The sequence below is a fragment of the Frankliniella occidentalis genome, unplaced genomic scaffold, assembly GCF_000697945.3.
Source record: "Frankliniella occidentalis isolate FOCC.00 unplaced genomic scaffold, Focc_3.1 Scaffold362, whole genome shotgun sequence".
Taxonomy (NCBI): Eukaryota; Metazoa; Arthropoda; class Insecta; order Thysanoptera; family Thripidae; genus Frankliniella; species Frankliniella occidentalis.
The window spans coordinates 142333-147706 of record NW_026267485.1 but is presented as its reverse complement, the minus strand read 5'-3'; the positions used below and the strand labels follow the sequence as shown (position 1 = coordinate 147706).

At 50.3% G+C, this 5374-nt stretch overlaps 1 protein-coding gene across 1 annotated transcript in view; it reads left to right on the top strand.

The window, feature by feature from the left end:
* Nucleotides 1-320: 320 nt before the first annotated feature.
* Nucleotides 321-5374, top strand: part of LOC113207034 (uncharacterized) — a gene marked incomplete in the record, with an annotated part of 23430 nt that continues 18376 nt past the window's right edge. Inside the window, 3 exon segments of the mRNA XM_052274250.1 lie at nt 321-427; nt 1822-1879; nt 1971-2025.

The following is a 5374-nucleotide window of genomic DNA, read 5'->3' as shown; positions in this document are numbered from 1 at the left end:
TTTTTGACCTACTGCATTTTTGGTGGACTTTAGAGAAAGGGACTAGCTGAAGGCTATTTGACATTGTTCTCAAAAAGGACAGTGAACTGAACCACTCTGTTGTAGGTGTTGGTATGTGCTACTGCACTGTGGACCAGAGTTCTTAATTGATATCTGATACAGATGTTTTCTTGGCTGGATCAGTCCATTATTCTGCTTTAATCAAAAACTGACTATTGGTAACTATACAGCCGCAGATCAGAAAAGAGATGCTTAATGACGTGACTCTTATGGCTCCTTGTGCCTCCTTTTGTGACCCCTAACTTTCTCATACGCTGGGTCTGGTCCGCGCTGGTTAGTCCGTGTCAAACCGGATTTGGTGTGATTTGCAAGTGTGTGAGCATTTTAGATGCATTTAGATTCATTGACAACAATCATCATTGGCGAGGTGAGTACCGAGATCGAAGCCAGATTTAGTGAACACTTTTTTATCGTTCTCAAAAATCGCGTACCCTTCCTCAAATGCAGGCACCCGAAAGACCGACGTAACTAACCTCTCCTCGGCTCGCCCTTTCATATTTTTGTGACACTGAAATAAACTACAAAGGGACAATGACATGTTCGAGTAAAATCACCAATGCAATGCCCCCTGATTCACTTTTAAAATTTCATATTCTAATCCGTACTACCGTTGCTACATGGCATGGCACTGACATCTGACATCCTTCTCCTGCTGGGATCTGCTTTGGTACCAACAATTATTTAGTTTTCACACGAAGCATATCCTAAAATGAATTCTCTCCCTCTACATAATTTAGATAAATCGTGAGATTTTATAATCCGGAGAGATTTTAAAAAGGGACTTGCAATACTGCTTTGATTTTCATTGTTTTTTATTTTTACTGTTCACCTGTTGTTCTGCATCCCCTTCATCTCCTCCAATTTCCTTTTTTTTTTTTTTTTGCGTGAGAAATCAAGACAGTAAATATTAGTCCAAGTTGTGTGGACCTGGATGCCTGGATACAACAGCACAGACCAGTTTTCGTGCTCAACCAAACTCGGGAAAGTTTATGCAATGTAAATGAGTAATTTTGTTTTAATGTTAACTCCCATCTCTCTCATGCAGTTTTAACACTCGAGAGCTCTAGAATTGTTTTGAAAGAAAAATAAATGGCAACTTAAAGTCAAAATTGCTGTAAAGCGTAATTTCAGAGAAGCTTGGTAAACTTTTCTAATCTCAATATTTTTTGTGCTCAGTGTGTAAGAAAGGTACTAACCATTTAATACGGACGGTGCCAACCTTTCAACCGTTCACATATTTATTTATCCATCACTATCACTGCCAGATCACTGCTGCCTCTCGGCCACCCTCCTGCTGCCCCTCCTCCCCTCCCCTCCCCCGTCCCGAACCTTGACAGCCGTGTCATAAAAAAATTATCCTTACGGGCCGATAATTGCGTTTAATCATATGCAGCGTTTGCGCATTACTATTTCATGACGTCATCGTCATATCGCTTTCTCGTTGGTTGCCATCTGGGGTCGGGCTAGGGGCCGGGCCGATTTGCTGCTTGCTGCTGGTGTTTTAGTGCGTCACCGCCACCAGGGCCCAGCAGCCCCGCGCCGCTCTCTCCTCCCTCCTCCCCCTCCTCCCCTCTGCGCGACGCATTCATTTTCGTTTTGAAACGAAGGCAACCCCTTTCGTGTCCCGGTGGTACGTCTGTCTCGCCCCGATTGATTTAGCACGTCCCCGTGGTGAATTTCTAGGCACCCCCTTCTTCCATGTTCTGTTGCCTCCCCCTTCTTTTATTTAACGTCTTATTAATTATTTTTTATTTTTTATAGGGATCGGTTGCTCTACCGAATGTTGGCAGGTGTTGCTAATGGTCACGTGTGTGATGGTGTAAGTATGCGTGCGCGCGCTTAGGTTCCGTGTGTGTGTGTGAGCGGTGAGCGCAAGATTAATGGTTGTTTGGTTTCCATTTTCTCTCCAGATTCTGATTCTGCGGATCCTCCAATTGTTAAGACGATAGCCTTAAAACCCTCTGAGTAAGTCATACGCTGTTTACAAATGTTATTTTTTGTATCGGTCAGGATCCCTTTTATCCGTCTCTTTGTTTTCTGACGAGGGGTCGACGCGGCCGACGCGGCGCCCCCAGGTCAAACTTCGTCATAACCTAATTATCATTGCATCGGCCCGTGATTTTCTTGACATTTCCTGCCCTACGCCTCTAATTGCTCTGATCCCTCGTCAGAGGAGCGGGTAATAACTGGAGCGCACGGCTGATAAGTGATGTTATTTCGGCAGGTTCGAACACCGCCCGAATCAGACTTCTCTTTCCGCCCGCCCGCTCTTTTCTGCCCTCTTTGCCGTCTTTGTGGCTAAGAGACGTTCTGGTTGTGACGTGTAACACGGCGTCTTACCCCCTCCTCCTTTCTGCGCCTTCGCTTCCCGTCGTTTTCGTGAGGCGCCTTTCGTGTCGATCTGCGGTCCTCTAAAAGCAGTTGACCAGCCAGTGCCCCCGCTCTCTCTGGGGTCTGGGAGGGCCTTTGATAGCTTTGATGCGGCTATGAAGCTGAGGCAGCACTTCGCGCGCGCGAGCCGAGAAGTGCATCTAGAAGGAGGAGGAGGGGGGGGGGGTTGCGATATGGCTCTCGCGGGTTACCCGGGTAGCAACCAGGCCAACGAGACGATAGGACCTCGTGTAGGACCGAGTGGTATGTCGTATTACCGTACTCTCAGACGCGGGGCTCTACTTGTTCTTCCAGACACACTCCTGGGTACCTATAGGTAACGCACGGATCTACCCTTTGACCTATAGGTCCTACTTGTTCGGCTGGCTTCACGAGTTATCCGGGTGTCCGAAAAGCCCAAAGTGGCCTGGAGGTTTACCTCAATTTCACTGGTGGTTATGTGTCTGTGTTATTGTTCAGATATTTTCGAAGAATTCTCGGCGAGAATAGGTGGCGGACCGGGCGGATGCGTGGGGCGTTTTCTCGGTTTTCTTGTCTTTTTGTCCCGTTTTGTAATATTGAGTGCCTGCTCCACTGTGATTTGCGTTCTTGTTCCGGTTTCCAGCGCGGAAGCGCAAAAATGTCGCTCCCGCCCACTCCTCATTTCTGACTCCGGCGGCGGTAGGGGATCCTCGTCTAATGCCATTCCAAGACACTTCCTTCTCGTATTTTAATTTGCGCTCCGGAGAGAGGGCTCTCCAATATAATATGAAATTCAGCCCCTGGGAAGTAGGCAGCCGGCATCTCGTAATCTAAGACAATCCGAAACCCCTGAATACATAACAGGGGGCCGGGCCGGCGACGACAACAGTCGTACAAATATTGGTTTTGACGTTGGCCAGCCTTCTTTGTGAAACGAGATTTGCATTCGAATTTTTTTTTTATCTCCCTCTTCGTTTGTACGTTTTTTTCCCCGTCTCGTCGCCACGTTCGGAATGATTTGAAAGTCAGCGGAAGACAGCCCCTCGGCTTTACTGGAAAATGATACCGGAAGGAAAAACAAGTGTTTTGGTCTCCGGGTTATGTTTTCTCGTAACTATGGTGGTAGGACGCTGAAGGTGAAGTCACCCGCCATCTTTCCCCGCTTCTGTCGGTATATCTTTTCTTTGGTACACCCGCGGGTGTGTGTGTGGGGGGGGGGGGGGGGGGTCACCTTCCAGGACCCAGCGTTGCCATCGTCATCGTGCGGTGCCTTATCGCTTGATGGCCTTGCATATTAGGTGACGACCTGACATGTGTGTGTGTGTGTCGCCCAGGCGGGCAGGAGGAGACGGTGCAGTCCGGCCCAAGGCGCTCGTGGAGCACGACGTCGTGAGGCCGTGTCCGTCGTCTGCGCAGGCTCCCTAGCCGCCGTCACCACCGCCAACGTGAGTGCACATGCAACGATATTAGTGTATAATATGCTAGCCTCCTGCAGTGATTAGGGTGTATCTTGTGTCTCATTCGTAGGCGTGACTAGCACACACCCGCACACAGTGGCCGATGCCATGCCATGTAAATGTTAGCGCCCAAACTTTCAGTTTTGACGCAGGTTAACGCAAATTAAGGGGGGGGGGGTAAATTGCGTGAAAATCTTCTAATATTCATTAAGGGTGTCTGGAAGTGTAAAATTGCAAACGGAGAGGAAACGGATGATAACCAACACCAATACCGGAATGCAGAATTAAACAGCGGGGGAGAGAGGGGAGCGGGGATTGGAAAGGGAAAGGAAAACGAGAAAAAAAAGAGGGCAATGATTGCTCAGTCCGCGTTGTAGGAATAATAAAAAGAGAGGATAAGAATAATACTAAGCTGTCTGGTAGGTGAGGCGGGGAGCGTTGTGGGTGGGGAGAGCGAGAAAGCTAATGAAAAAATTGAATACGACTACAGGGTGGAAAGAGACGGAGCGCAAGAGGGGAAAATAAAAAACGGTGCCTCCAATCTTAAAAAGCCGGGGACAACATTTGACGCATTCCCTTCCGTAATGTAAGAATTCTATCTTCCGATCATGGTTCAGCCACGTCGGATCGGATGGTCTCTCGGGGGTGAATGTTATATTTTTTACTCGTGACCCTCCCCTCCCGTTTACACTTTTTTTTTTCACTTGATTCGCGCTGTCGCGGTGGCGCGGCCATGTCGCGCGTTCCGCAGGAAGACAACGAAACGGGGGGGAACAAAAGAATCATGCAGAAAATTGTGGCGCGGGGGCCGACTTGTTTAATTCTTGGGCACTCGGCATGCAGCCCACGTCCGCGGTACGGGCTGAATGTTATGAGGGCCTCCGCCAGGACCTCCAGGGCGGGGCGGGGCGGGGCCGGGCGGGGCCTCCAGAGGACCTCTCGCAGACCCCCGCCGAGGCCGCCGCGCGCCGCCGCCGCCGTTGGTGTGCGAATCGCCCGGGTTATCGTTGTTTGAACGGCGCGGAATGGCGTGCCGATGAAAACCGTGAAATGCGCACTTCCAGCTGCTCCCGCTGCCGCCGCTCCCCCCTGCGCGTGGTGTGGGGTGGGGGTGCGTCGTTGGGCGGCCCTCCTTGCCTCGCGCTCGGAAACCCCGCAACCAAACCTCGGCTGCGAAGGTCGCCAACGCCGCGGGCTGACGAAACTCTGGGTTTTCTGTATTATTTCCGCGTTCGACGATACTTCGCGCACCGTCACACCCCGAGGTCACACACCAGCACTCACACTTACACTCGCATACTTGTCGGTGTCCGCGCCTCACTCTGTGTGTGACGAGGGTGAGAACTGCAACACCATAAATAAACGGCAAAAAAATAAATAAATTGGGGACAAGTTCTCGTAAAACGAAAATAAACACCCGACGACATGTCCGACGACCGACGACGACTGACTTCCCCTCGGCTCGCCTCGTCGCGGCGCGTTATCGGCGGGGTGGCCGGAGGCGG